The sequence below is a fragment of the Micromys minutus genome (assembly GCF_963924665.1).
Source record: "Micromys minutus genome assembly, chromosome: 20".
Lineage (NCBI taxonomy): Eukaryota > Metazoa > Chordata > Mammalia > Rodentia > Muridae > Micromys > Micromys minutus.
In genome coordinates this window covers 47,412,786-47,427,729 of record NC_137955.1, presented here as the reverse complement: position 1 = coordinate 47,427,729, position 14,944 = coordinate 47,412,786, and the positions used below count along the sequence as shown (strand labels likewise).

At 44.1% G+C, this 14,944-nt stretch overlaps 1 pseudogene across 1 annotated transcript; it reads left to right on the top strand.

Moving 5' to 3' along the window:
* The first annotated feature begins 283 nt into the window (after positions 1 to 283).
* On the top strand, positions 284 to 12,501 carry LOC308433503 (annotated as a pseudogene). Its single transcript, XR_013975672.1, has 5 exons — positions 284 to 370; positions 2,984 to 3,110; positions 3,571 to 3,663; positions 7,194 to 7,973; positions 10,334 to 12,501. The product of XR_013975672.1 is annotated as an uncharacterized misc_RNA (transcript).
* The last annotated feature ends 2,443 nt before the right edge of the window (positions 12,502 to 14,944 follow it).

Below are 14,944 nucleotides of genomic sequence, written 5' to 3'. Positions count from 1 at the left end.
ATTACGAACTTTGCCATGAAAATCCTCTTCCCCTTTAAGCTGGGCCACAGGAACTGTCTTTCATAAACATTCGGCTCATTAGAGCTGGACACGATTCGTGGTCTCCATGTTTCCTAACTAGGTGATAGTACATTGTAGACAGACATCAGTGCAGAAATCCAGGACCATTAAGTAGTACAACTTGCTCTCCCAGGACTTCTGCAACGCCGTCGCACAGACTTGTGGGAAATGTAGTCCGTAACCGGTGACGTCACAGAGCTCTACTTTGGTAAACAAGAGTTCAGCTTTTGGTAAGCATGTGCGGCTCTTCGCCAAAGCTGGGCCAGGCTCTGGTCCTGCTGTGCTCTCCCGGTGAATCTCTGACATGGAGGTTGGTCCGGGGTTCAGTCACCTAAGGGGCTGTGCGGGGTGCGTAGATCCGGAGGGAACACGGACGGGGTGGAATGGGAGAGGGAGGAGCCGATTTGGAATAGCTTTCTAGTCAGGGCTGGGGAGAGGGCGCTGCGGGTGGTGGTGGGGCTGACCTCTGTGTTTGACAGAATTCAAGGAATGGAGAAGCTTGTAAGGACCAAGGTTGCCTGGGCAGTGCTGGGTGGGTGAAGGTCTTTGCCTGGACAAGGTGTTTCTGGGCGTTCGCTTTCCAGCTTGCTGGTGGTTGCATTTGCTCATTAGTTGGGTCACTCTCACGTGGATGTTACCCCTTTTCTCAGTATGTTTAGATAAGAGGAGATCTGGCCCTTTCTGTACTGTGTGTCTGTCTGTTATGGAGTTCAGGACCACTGATAAAGATCACCAAACAAAACTAGGAATTAAAAGGTTAAAACAAACAATCAAACTGCTTTATTTAGAGCCACGGTGTCCTTTGCCAGTTTAAGAACTGCTGCAGAAGCAAAGACGGGGGTTGGAATTCTTCTAGTCACAAAACACAGTTGTCTCAAGTCAGCATTTTCTGCTTCATAAAGCATGTTTTTTGTTTTCTAAGCAAGCAGCAGTTAAGAGAGATTGCAGAAGGAGAGTGCCCGTGCTGTTAATATGGTTTGCTGGGTTTCTTGTTGTTGCTGCTGCTGTGTCATACAGCTCAGGTAGAAATGAAGCTGGTTTTTAACCACACAAGCAATTCCTCTTGTCTTGCTTTGAGATGACAGAACTCGCTAGGTTCCAGGGTCAAAGTCCTGAAGGGGACATTGGTGTATGTGACGTTTATCCCATTTTTTAAAAATGAATTGTGGATTTAAAGAAGGATCACTTGGAGTAGGAATTCCTTGTGGAAACTGTTTAGTTTCTAACTTGAAAGTAGCTTGACACCCATGTTTGCTAAAAGGATATGGAGCTGTTTCTTAATAGACCATGAACTAAAATCGCTCTAAAACAGTTAACCTGGGTTGGAAAGTCTGTCACAGGGTGTTACCAGAGGACACCAGAGGTGCCCTCATTGTAAGATTGGACACATACTGCCTGTTACAATTGGCTGATCTTTGACAAGTGTACTGTTCTGATTTATGGGTTTTGTAAACGAGCTCTTGTTGTAAGACCCCCCCCCCAGGAGGTCTTAGCTCAGGACCCACAGAGCACAAGTAGACTACAGATCGCTGCAATGGCAAGAGGTTTAATCCATACATATGGGTTGCTCAACTTCGCAGGGAGAGTCAACCCCGAACTCAAAAAGCACACATCTTTTATTCTTTACAGCGGGCAGATTTCAGCAACAGGGTTAGTTGACCTACTTTCATTGGTGGATCTCAGGACAAGGGATCTGTTCGGGTATTGGCTAGTGCGCTCAAGGGGCTGTTCTTGGCTGAGTCATTTCCTTAACTAGCCCTGTGCTTGGCCTTGGGGAAAGGGCCAGGTTGGAAAATACCTAAGAGGGGGAAGGAACTGGGTGGTCGTGCAGGGCCAGGCTGACTCCTGGTGGTTTTTCTTGGAATTTACCACAGGGGGGGTAGAGAGGTTTTGTTTGTTTGTTTGTTTGTTTGTTTGTTTGTTTTTCCCAAGAATTTCGAGAATATCTGTTTGCTTTGTCTGGTCTCAACTAAGCCTGGTCATTCTGACCACCAACACCTGTTTCTCTATCCCCAGAACTTTGTTCTTACAGCTTATGTTTCTCGCCTCTATGAAATTTATTCCTTCACTGTCTATCCTGATTGACTAACCTATTGTTGAACCAAACATTCATGTTCCGTAATAAATTCTCTGTACTTGTGGATATCATGGCCTCTTCAGTCTCTCCTGTCTGAGAGACTGTACATCTGGTCCTGCTGTGAAAAAAAATCTTCCTTCAACACCTCAATGTTAACATCTGGTTTTCAACATCATAACAAAATGTCTGCAACTGTGAGCTGAGACCTCACACCACTGCTCACACAGGGCGGCAGAACAAGCCATCACAGGGTTCTCTGAGATTTGTTTCAATTGTCCCAGCAAGGCTGGTCCTAAAGTGCTGAGTGGAAAATAATAGAAAGTACCAACTCCCCCTGTTCCATCGGATACCCCGATGTTGAGAGTGTGAACCCGGTTCAGGATGTAGGCATGAGCTGGTGTGAGGACAGATGCAGGCTTGGGGATTTTAGTGATTTGCGGGGGTCTTGAAGGCTTGTGGAGGGAACACAGCTTCTTCTCACCTGACAGGCTGTGTGCATGGCTCTCCGTCCACAGCCTTGTCTTCCAGGCTTCTGTATAGTCTGCATTGCTATTCAGCCACCTCTCACTGAATGTGGCATGCAGGTTATGTCCCCGTATAGGCTCATAGAGGTGTTTCTTCAATACTTACACCATGTCATGAACATTAAAAATGTCAGACAGGGTCTGTGATTAGCAGATTGCGGACTCCTCACCCTGTCCGTTGTGTGGTTCGAGCTTCTCCACTTTTCAGTCAGTCCAAGTGTTTGTGAGACTGGCTTATGACATTGAAGTCTGTTGGAACTTATATTATTATCAATTGTTTTGATCAATTAACTGTGGTATCATTCATTGGTCTTTATTTCAGGAAATGCTGTCGTTCAGGGATGTGGCCATTGATTTCTCTCCAGAGGAGTGGGAATGTCTGCAGCCTGCTCAGTGGACTCTGTACCGGGACGTGATGCTGGAGAATTACAGCCACCTTGTGTTCCTGGGTGAGCATTGCATTAAATTGTTTTTCTCCATCAATGTGTAGCTTCCTCCTTTGGTATAATATCTTACTGAGCTTTGTTCATTTCATCGGAGAGACTGATGTATAGCTAAGAAACATGTTACTTTTCTTTCTGTGTTTGTAGCTTGTCTGTGTTGGAAGTATGTTTCCTCCACTCTTGTGGGAATCTTAGGAAGTTTATTTATATATTTCCCAATTCATTTATTAATGGTTTTCCTTTAAATGAAGGTCAGAATCTGCAGAGTATAAGTTGCCCACAGTATTTTAATATACCAATCAGAAAACATGTAAAGGATTAATTTTTTATGATTTTTCTAACTCTTTTCTTGGGAGCAGTATTCTAGACGGAACCAGCCTGTTCCCAGTAGAAAATCACTACAACAGTGTTTTCTCTCTCTCTCTCTCTCTCTCTCTCTCTCTCTCTCTCTCTCTTTTATAAACAGGTCTTGCTGTCACTAAGCCATACTTGGTAACATTTCTGGAGCGAAACCAAGGGTCTTCGGGTGTGAGACCAGAGGCAGCCACCAACCCTCCAGGTGTGTAGAAATGATGGGGTCAGAGAAGAGATGAGACATCCAAGGACACAACAGAAAAGCCAGGTCTGCCATGAACGATGAGACGGTTGTCGTGGTAGGAATTCTTTTTAAGGTGTTGCCTTTAAAGTCTTCTGCTATCTTGAAAAGACGTCTCTCAGACACTTGTGATGGTTTAAATGTCTTGGCCTTTCCCTTGCTCTGCGCATAATCGGACGGACCCAGGAAGATCTCTCCCTGCTGAAGTGGCATTGCCCTCGGCTGTTAGGGGTTGGGAGACTTTTACTGCTTCTATATCCTTAGAGGTTATAGATCTGTTTAAATTCGTTATATGATCTTGACATAAATTCAATGAGTTGTATCTATGAAGAAAATTGTCCATTTCTTTTGGATTTTCCAGTTTTATGAAGTACCAGGGTTTGAAGTATGACCTAATGATTCTTTGGATTTCTTTGGAGTCTGCCATTATGTCCTTTTTTTTTTTTTTTTTTTTTTTTTTGATTTTGTTGTTTTGAGTGTTCTCTCTGTATCTTTTCCTTAGTTTGGATAAGGATTTGTCCATTTTGTTGATTTTCTCAAAAACCAACTCTTGTTTCATTGATTGTTTGTATTGTTTCTGTTGCTGTTTTATTGACTCCGGCCCAGAGTTTGATTATCTCCTTTCATCTACTACTCTTGGGTATGTTTTCTTCTGTTTGTTCTAGAGCTTTCAACTGTGCTGTTAAGTTGGGTTAGTATGAGATCTCTCCAATTTCTTCATGAAGGCACTTAGTGCTCTGAGCTTTACTTGTGTCCCATAAGTTTGGATGTGTTGTGCTTTCATTTACATTCAAATCTAGGAAGTCTTTCCATTCCTTTCTTAGTTTCTGCCTTAACCCAGTAGTCATTCAGCAGAGTTTTCAGTTTCCATGAGTGTGTAGGCTTTCTGCTGTTATTAAAATCCACCTCTTATTCATGGTGCTCTGAAAGGATATAAGAGACTATTTCAGTTTTCTTATATCTCTTGAGACTTGCTTTGTGACTGGGTATATTAGATGGTGAGAAAAAGGTATATTCTTTTGTGTTTGGGTGACATGTTCTTTGTATATATGTTAGGTATATTGCATTCATAACATCTGTTGGCTCCATTATTTCTGGTTTTTGTCGGGATGGCACGCCCGTTGGTGAGAGTTGGATATTGAAGTCTCTCACTATTCATGTATGAGGGATCCATATGTGATTTGAGTTTCAGTATAGTTTCTTTCACAAACATGGGTGGCCTTGCATTTGGGACATAGATGTTGAGAATTGAGATGTCATCCTGGTGGCTTTTTCCTTTGAGGATGAAGTGCCCTTCCCCGTGTGTTTTGAGTAATTTTGGTTAGAAATCTACTTTGTTAGATATTAGAGTAGCTACCCCAGCTTGCTACTCTGAGGTAATGTATATCTTTGATGCTGAGGTGTGTTTTTTGTATGCAGCACGAGAACAGATACTGTTTTGCATCCCCTTCTCTCAGCCTGTGTCACTGTATTGGGAATTGGGTCGTTAATATTGAGAGACATTGGGATTGGAGAAGTTGCTCTTCCACAGGTCCTGAGTTCAATTCCCAGCAACCACATGGTGGCTCACAACCACCTATAATGGGATCTGAAGCTCTCTTTTGGTGTGTCTGAAGACAGCTACAGTGTATTCATATTAAATAAATAAATCTTAAAAAAATATTGAGAGACATTAATGACCAGTGATTGTTCATTTCTGCTATTTTGGTGGTGGTGGAAAAGATTGTGTGTGTATGTGTTGTGGATCTTTTGGATTTGCTGGTGTGAAAGTATTTATTTCTTATGATTTCCTGCATTTATTTGTCCTCCTTGGGGTTGAGTTTACCTTCTAGTGCCTTCTGTATGACTAGATCTGTGGGTAAATATTGATTAAATTTGACCTTGTCATGGGATATCTTGTTTTGTCCCTGTATGGTGATTGAAAGTTTTGCTGGATATAGTAGGCTGGGATGGCATCCGTGGTCTCTTAGATACTGCAAGACATCTTTCCAGGCACTTTTAAATTTTGAACCTCCTTTGAGAAGTCAGGTAGTCCTGACTAATAGGTCTCCCTGGTTATATTACTTGGCCTTTTCCTATGTCATCTTTCAATATTCTTTCTTTGTTTTATATGTTTAGTGTTTTGATTATCACGTGGCACGGGAGCGTTCTTTGGTCCAATGAACTTGTTTTGTAAGCTTCCTCTACCTTTAAAGGCACCCCCTTCTTTAAGTTAGGAACATTTTCTTCTGTGATGTTGTTAGAAATCTTTCCTAGGCCTGTGTGCTGGGATTCTTCTCCTTTTTCTACTCCTATCTTTCTGAAGCCTAGTCTTTTCATGGTGTCCCGGATTTTCTCCACCCCTCGTGTCAGGAATTCTTTAGGATGAAGATTTTGACTTCTGTATCCCTTCCTTCCATCGTAGTGTCTGCATCTGAGATGCTCTCTTGTGTTCTGTTGGTAACGCTTGCGTCTGTAGCTTTGTTAACGTGATTTCTCTTTTGTTTGTGTGTCCTTTATTTCTTCTACTTTCGTTTTCAGGTCTTGGGACAGTTCCTGGCTGTTCACTGATTGAATTATATTGGCTTCCTTTAAGAGATGTATTGATTCCCTCCAGTTGTGTTTTTATGAATTTCATTAGGGATTTATTCATTTCCTTTTTAAGGACCTCTGTCTTCTTCACATAGTTGGTTCTAAAGTCTTTTGCTTCTGCTTCAGCTGCGTTGGAATATTCAGGGCTCGCTGTAGTACAATAGCTGAGCTCTTTTGGGTGACGTTTATTTCCTGGACTGCTGTTTTGTCCTTATACTGGCCTCTGGGCATCTGGGTTTGCGGCAATTATAACTTTAGGTGCTGATTTCTGCATTGTCTTACTTAATGGGTTTTTTTTTATTCATAGTTTCTATTTCCCCTCTGGTCTTCTGGCATGGGTGACCTTTGTTTATTGTGACAGGTGAATTGCTGCTTCACTGTGGGGCCGCCACTGGGGGTTTGAAACCCTAGGGTTCTGGAGTTTTACCTGGGGTTCTAGTTTCAGTTGTGGCCTCTGGTAGAGCGGTGGGCTTCTGCATGCTTTTTTCAAAGAGTTTCATCAAAGCTCTGCGTGCTCTGAGGAGTGTTGGCGGTCTCTGGGTACCATTGTGGACTCTGCAAAGCAGGAGGCTTCTCCTGCAGTTGCCAGCCCTCTACAGTTTACATTTAAGTCAAAAACTTCTATTTATAAAAAATTTAACTTGAGGATGGTTGTCTATTAACTTGTTCAAAAAAGTATCAGGAGTGGTCCAAGCAGAGAGGAGAGTGCTTGCAAAAAAGGAAAAAGTGCTTTGCTGACTAGGGCTGGGAGAAAGGAGAGAGAAAGGAGAGAATTTTGGAGCCCGAGGCTTAAGCCTTTCCAAAAACTAATCAGGACAATCGCGGCGGCCCGCGGAAAGAGAGCGCCTGTGTTTTCATCCCAATTGCACTTGGTTCGTTTACCCCCAACTCAGCTCCGCTTACCCCCAACTATTCTCCGCCAGATCTCCGCGCAGGGCCGTGCGCGCCGACGCCCGTGGCCCAGCCATCCCGGGCTCCACGCGCGACCCCCGCAGTCCGGGCCGGGCCGAGAGTCGGGGGCCGCCGGTGGACTGCTCCCGCGCCCAGCGCCCGCGTGTGTAACGCGATGGAGACAGAGCTGAAGCCGCCGGGCCCGCAGCAAGCTTCAGGGGTCGGCGGAGGAGGAGGCGACCAGAACAGCCCTGACCGCGTCAACAGGCTCATGAACGCCTTCATGGTGTGGTCCCGGGGGCAGCGGCGTAAGATGACCCAGGAGAACCCCAAGATGCACAAGTCGGACATCAGCTGGCGGCTGGGCGCCGCGTGGAAACTTTTGTCCGAGTCAGAAGCGGACGTTCTTCGTCGAGGCCAAGCGGCTGCGCGCTCGCACATGAAGGAGCACCCGGATTATAAATACGGGCCGCGGCGGAAAAGCAAGACGCCCCTGAAGGAGTGCACGCTCCCCGGAGGCTTGCTGGTCCCCGGCGGGAACACCCGCTGGCCTGGGTCCGGGCGGGAACCAGCGCATGGACCGCTTTGCGCACATGAACCGCTATGCGCACATGGACCGCTGGAGCACCGGCAGCTACCGCACGGTGCCAGGGCAGCCGAGCTACGCGGAGCACCCCGGCCTCCACGCTCAGATGCGCCGATGCACCGCTACGACGTCAGCGCCCTGATGTACAGCCCCACGACCAGCTCGCAGACCTACGTGAACGGCTCGCCCACCTACAGCACGTCCTGCTCGCAGCAGGACACCCCCGGTATGGCGCTGGGCTCCGTGGGCGCTCTGTGGTCAAGTGCGAGGCCAGCTCCACGCCCCCCAACCCCGTGGTTACCTCTTCCTGCCAGGCCGGTGACCTCCAGGACAGGATCAGCATGCACCTCCCCAGCGCCGAGGTGCGGGAGCCCGCTGCGCCCAGTATTGCACATGGCCCAGCACTACCAGAGCGGCCCAGTGCCCGGCCATTAACGGCACATGTGAGGGCCGGACCGCGAACTGGAGAAGGAGAGAGATTTTCAAAGAAATGCAAGGGAATTGGGAGGGGTGAAAAGAGGAGAGTAAGAAAAATCTGAAATGCTCAAAAAGAAAAAAATCTCATTACTCGCAGCAAAATGACAGCTGTGGGGAAAAAAATCACCAATCCCATCCAAATTAACGCAAAAACCGTGATGCCGATTAGAAAAACTTTTTTTAAAAAAGATTTATTTATTATTATATCTATATGAGTACACTGTAGTTGACTTCAGACCCACCAGAAGAGGACGTCAGATGTCATTAAAGATGGTTGTGAGCCACCATGTGTTTGCTGGGAATTGAACTCAGGACCTCTGAGCAGTCAGTGCTTTTAACCGCTGAGCCATCTCTCCAGCTCACAACCATCTGTAATGAGATTCGGTGCCCTCTTCTGGTGTGTCTGAACATAGCAACAGCATGCTCATACGTATGACAACCATTTTGATTAGTCGGATAGGAAGCATTATGTCTACAAGTAACTTGAGTCCAAAACAAAGAAGGAAACATATGCTCTCTTCTAAAGGTCACCTGTTAATTTTTTTTAGCACTAAGAACCTGTTGTTAATTTTCCATATACAGAAGTTTGCATGTTTTGCAAATATTGCTTGAGAGCAATTTTTTTTCATGTTTTTTTTTTTTTTTAGAGCAATTTTTAAAAACTTCCTTCTTGAGTGTATAGGGCTATTGGCTTCCGGATATATTCAGTAAACATTGAGTACAAATTAATCATGCTGGGTGTCTCCATTGCTTGAGACATTTATGATGTCAGTGAAGAATCTAAAACACTCAGCATGAGAGGATCTGTCCCCCGTGTTATGAAACAGTTTGTATCTTTGTCCATTGGAGATGATTTTACTGTGTAGAGAGTTTGTGGATTGAGAATTTAATATATAAACCTACATGAAAATCTATCAAGCTTTGGAGTCTTGTTCGGGCTGGATGGTAGAGGAGAGAAAACACCTGGGCTGTCGTATCCACCCGAGACAGAAGCAGCAGGTCAGGCGGAGTGAACCGCCTGGGAAGGGAACCTTTCGGAGAGTGTGGCACGGACCATGTGACAGAGTCCGTGCGTCCGTCCGAGGAGTGAGACCTCTGGGCCGATAAAGGGTTAAGCCATCCTATTTAATGTTTACAGCACCAATCTGGCTTACGTCGGAGTAAGTGTTGGGTAGGAATGACTTCTAAGGGAGACTTAGGCACTAAGGCTCTGTATGACTAAGATGTCCCCCACTGTCATACAGTGGAGACAGTCTTTCCTTGTCCAACTGCTTTATTCGTGATGGATAAAGATGCCGAAGTCTTACTTAAGGTCAATCCGGAATTAAACAGCGTTTGTAGAAAGGGATTCCTAGGAAGGGAAGCTCATTGATCAGACACTCGGGGCCTGTGTAGACACTGCATGGAGGACTCCAGATTCTACACTAAGTGACTGGTTTTCATGGTCCTCTTAGTAGAGTGTGCTCCTTGTCATGTGCTCCCGACAGGGACCCAGTTCAAGCCTGTGCTGTTCTCAGTCATGAGTTTTATTGGGATTCAGGACAAGCTACTAGACCAGTTCTTCTGTCTAACGACACAGTCCACTGCCCTACAATTTGTGCTAGTGAAAGTCATCTCATCAAACCGCTTTGTGAATTATAAAAAGATCTTCTAATTTTTTCCGATGACATACTCAATAATACGGATTTAAATGTACACTAAATTTTGTTTTAATTTGATGATGGCCCAATCTCACGGAATCACAATTGGCTTTCTCTTTCCAGGCTATGCTGCTCTATACCTTCATGGATGTCCAGCTATATCATATTCATATTGTTTACTGCGCATATTGCTGTTACTAAAATGACATGACAACTGACTTAGCTGTTTAACGTTGAAAATTATGACACTGTGTCTGTTGTATTTAGTTCTGCAGTTCTGCCAGAGGAATATATTACTTACCTACTCTATTTTTTTGACTTACGTTCAATGCCTACAACTGTGAAAATATATCTAGATTTTTCATTTATGGTTAAATATACGAATAAAGGTCACTGTTTTAAAAATAAGCTTTGTAGGTATGATGAATATTTCTTAGCTTTTGCTCACATCTTAATTTTTGCTCAACAGGAACAACAGGCAATGAATTGAAAAATCACATCGAGGCCATTGATCACAGATCTCTTATGCCAAGCCAGAGAATTCATGTAGGAGAAAAACCCCCCTACTTTGAAGAATGTGGTAGGACTCTTAGTTCTCAGTCGACACATTCCACACAGCAGAGACGTCATGTTGGAGACAAACCCTACAAGTGTGAAGAATGTCATAAGACGCTTAGCAGTCGCTCCTCACTTTTAATCCACCAGAAGTATCATACTGATGAGAAAACCTACAAGTGTGAAGAATGTGGCAAGAGGTTTTTGCGCTCTTCACATCTTCAGCATCATCAAAAAATCCATAGCGGAGAAAAGCCATACAAGTGTGAAGACTGTCACAAAGCCTTCCTTCATCACTCATATCTTAGGAAACACCAGGCGGTTCACACTGGAGAGAAACCCTACAAGTGTGAAGAGTGTGGGAATTCATTTTACTATCCTGCCATGCTGAAGCAACATCAGAGAGTCCATTCTGGAGAGAAACCTGACAGGTGTGAGGACTGTGGAAAAGTGTTTTCCTCTGCCTTCTTCCTTAGCCAGCACAAAGGAATCGACTCCAGAGAGAAACGGTACCAGTGTCTGGAATGTGGCAAGTCCTTCTGCTACCGATCCTACCTCAGGGAACATTACAGAAGGCACTCTGGAGAGTATCCTTACAAGTGCCAAGAGTGCGGCAAAGGGTTCGCCCGGTCTTCAAAGCTTCAGGAGCATCAGACGATTCACACCGGCGTTAAGCCACACAGTTGTGAGGAATGCGGCAAATGCTTTTCCTCTCTGACTTCTCTTAAAAGACATCAAATAATCCATTCTGAAGACACCCCTCACGAGTGTGGAGAGTGCGGCAAAAGGTTTTCTAGTTCTTCCCGCCTTCAGGAACATCAAAAAATTCACACTGAAGAGAAACCGTACAAATGTGAAGAATGTCACAAAGCCTTTCTTTATCATTCTTTCCTTAGGAGACACAAAGCAGTTCACACTAGAGAGAAACCCCACAAGTGTGAAGAGTGTGGGAAATGTTACACCTCCTTTACATCACTGAAAAGACATCAAACACTCCATTCTGCAGACAGTCCCCATGAGTGGGTGTAATGTTGCAAAGGTTTTCTTGTTCTGCATGCCTTAAGAACAAAAAAAAAATTCATACTGGAGAGAAACCCTACAAGTGCGAAGAGTGTGGCAGATGGTTTACCTTCAGCCTTTAGCTGACATCAGATAATTCATTGTGAAGACAGTCCCTACAAGTGTGGGGACGGTGGCTGAGCCTTTTCCACACTGTCTACCCTTACAAAACACAAGCTTGCCCGTTCTCTGGAGAAACTGTCAAAGTAGGAACAGCGTGGGAAAGCCTGGCCTTCTGAGTCTTCCCTGATTTAACACAAGTTAAGTCATACCGGAGTGAAACCTAACCTGTGTGATGAATGTAGGAGAATGCGTTACTCTACATCACGGCTGAAGAAACGTGAATGCCAAGAGAAAGCGTAGAAATGTAAAGGATGTGGAAGAGCCTCTTCCGTTGACTGTTATCGGCATAAAATGGTTTCTCCTTGACAGAAATACCACAATGTGAAGAGCGTAGCAAATGTTTCCCGCTAGAACTTAAATTCCAAAATAATCACTGTAGAAAACCCCACAGGCGTGAAGCCCATCTCCTGTGTTACCTTACCTTTGTGTACCCACTGAGTTAATTGTTTTGAAATGTTAAATATCTAATGTCCACCAGCACAAGGGGTAGAAATATGATCAGGTGACAATAAATATATCTGTTGTAATCTTCCCCCACCCTCTAAACCACTGTGTTTGGAATGTACCTTGATTGATAAATTGCTTTCTTCTGTGTTATGAGTGTCCCGTGAAACTGTTACCAGGCTGTTACATCTTTGTTTGGTTGACCTGAGTACTGGGTCATGGCATTCTTACTGTTGTTTTCCCCCTGGAGACACCCAAGCGCCTGTAGTAATGTCTCTCACAGGTTTTATAGGAAGTTCCATAAACTCACATTTCTCACCAAGTTTCACTTGGATGAAATGATCTGCATTGGTCCCAGCCTGAAGTGACTGAGAATAGTGTTTGTCTCCCCAGGGAACCCCGAAAGAACAGATTGTCGGTCATGATAGTTTCAGAATAAAGAATCTCTGATCTGCTTTTAAGTTCAGAAAGTGTTTATTGTGTGTGTGTGTGTGTGTGTGTGTGTGTGTGTGTCTGTGTGTTTGTGTGTGGGTGTGTGTGTGTATCAGTATGGTCGTCATTGTCATAGCAAACTCATACTGTAATGAGGACAAAAGCCAAATGCACTCACTGAGCATTAGACATGCTTCTTGTTAGCATATCTAATATAAGGTAAATGTTAAAGCCGAGACGGAACATTGAGGCCTAGGAATATATGGAATATCTAATGGCTAGGCTGCCATTATAAGGAAACTTTATCATATGTTTCTGCTGTTGCTAGGAAATGTTCTAATGTGATTGATTAAATAGTATGTTATATTCTCTGCCTTTGGAAACGAATGGCTATAGAAGTCAGTGGAACTGTTTTGTGTAGTTGGCCACAATTAGCTTGGATCAGAACCAACCATCCAACAACACTTCCTTTACCAGTTTATAGGCTTTTATGGTATAAGCTGCCCCTGGGATGGACCCCAATGTAAGAGATGTAAAAAAAAAGAAAAAGAAAAGAAAAATAAACTATTTAGGTTTTCTATTTTGAGTCATACTGGAATAACGTTTATGTTCCCGAGACCTCCCTGGGAACTGACATCTTACTTGGCAGAAAGAGACATATGTGGGTAACTGACTCCTGGTTGCCAAGACATGAATGTTAGACCAATGGGAGCAGGTTAAATGTACAACAAAGACATGTTCCTAAGGAAATGCCCCATCCCCAAATCCTGATGGTGAAATAAATTGCTACAGATGTTTGTGGATTTCAGGCTTAAAATCCCTGTGAGATCTAAACTCGGTGTCATGGTTCATTTCCCAAATCTAGACTGTAGCCTTAGCCAATTAGTCCTGGGGTGTATGCTCAATAAATGTCCCTGTCTGACAGTAATTGGTGTTAGTGTGGTATTTGAGGTGATTCCTGGACCCCAACATTATCAGATGCCTGGTTAAGAAGTATGAAGCATTGCATATGCAGTTCTTACTTTAGTCTTGACATGGATCCCCAAGAAAATGTCAAACCTTCTCGGATGCGTTTGTTCACCCGCCACTAATGAAGACAGAATTCTCTTTGTGAACCATGACTGTAAAATCCAGTGGTGCTAACATAGGGGATTCTGGTAGAACTCTCACAAAAACTAACTTTATTACATAAGCTAATGGACGCAAATACAGACAAAGGACTTGCAGACAGAAAGATCCTGACATAAGTCTGGGGGGTCTTTACTAGTAAACAGCAGTCCCCAAGCTCCATCCACAGTTTGGCTGTGGGTGTTCGTATCTGCCTGAGTCAGCTGCTGGATGGAGCCTCTCACAGGGCAGTACGTTCCTATCTATGATCATAACACAGTATCACTAATAGTGTCGTTGGGCTGGTTGTTGATTGGCCATTTCCTTAGTCTCTACTCCATCCTCTGTGCTTGTGTCTCTTGTAGACAGGATAAATTTGGGTATGAAATTTTTTTTTTGTGTGTTGGTTGGTGCCTCTGTCACTCCATTGGGATTCCTGTCTGGCTACAGAAAGTGGCCTCTTCAGGTTCCATAGCCCCAAAGTAGTTACAGCTAAGGTTACCCCAATTCTTTTTTGGGCACCTCCCTTATCCCAGGCCTTTCTCTCGTCCTGGGGATGGCCCCCAATTCCTCATCCCTGTCAGTTGTAGATTTCCATTAATTTTCATGGCCATGTAGTCATCTCTTCTGTCCTTCCACACACTTGATCCTGAATCTCCCCCATTTCCTTCCCCATCCCTCCTTCTTCCCAGTTCACCCTTTATCTGCCCTTATGACTTTTATTCCCTCTTCTAAGGGAGATTTAAGCTTCCTTGCTTGGGACTTTCTTCTTGTTTATCTTCTTTGGGTCTGTTGACTGTAACATGGTACCTGTATTTTATGGCTTATATCCACTTATAAGTGAGTAAATATCATGCATGTCCTTTGGGACTAGGTTACCTCACTGAGGATGATAGTCTCAAGTTCTATGCATTTGCCTACAAAATTCATGATGTCTTGGTTTTTAATAGCTGAATAGTATTCCATTGTGTAGATGTATCATATTCTCTTTACACATTCTTCAGTTGAGGAATACCTATGTTATTTCCAGTTTCTGGCTATCATGAATAAAGTTTGTATGAACACAGCTGAGCAAGTGTCTTTGTGCAATGCTGGAGCAACTTTCAGGTATATGCTCAGGAGTGGTATAGCTCGGTCATGAGGTAGACCTATTCCCAGTTTTCTGAGACCATGACAAATTGATTTCTAAAGTGGTTGTAGATGTACAAGTCTGTATTTCCACCAGCAATGGAGAAGTGTTCCCCTTGCTCTACATTCTCACCAGCATGTGCTGTCTCTTGAGTTTTTTATCTTAGCCATTCTGACTGGTGTGAGGTGGAATCTCAGAGTTATTTTGATTTGCATTCCCCTGATGACTAGG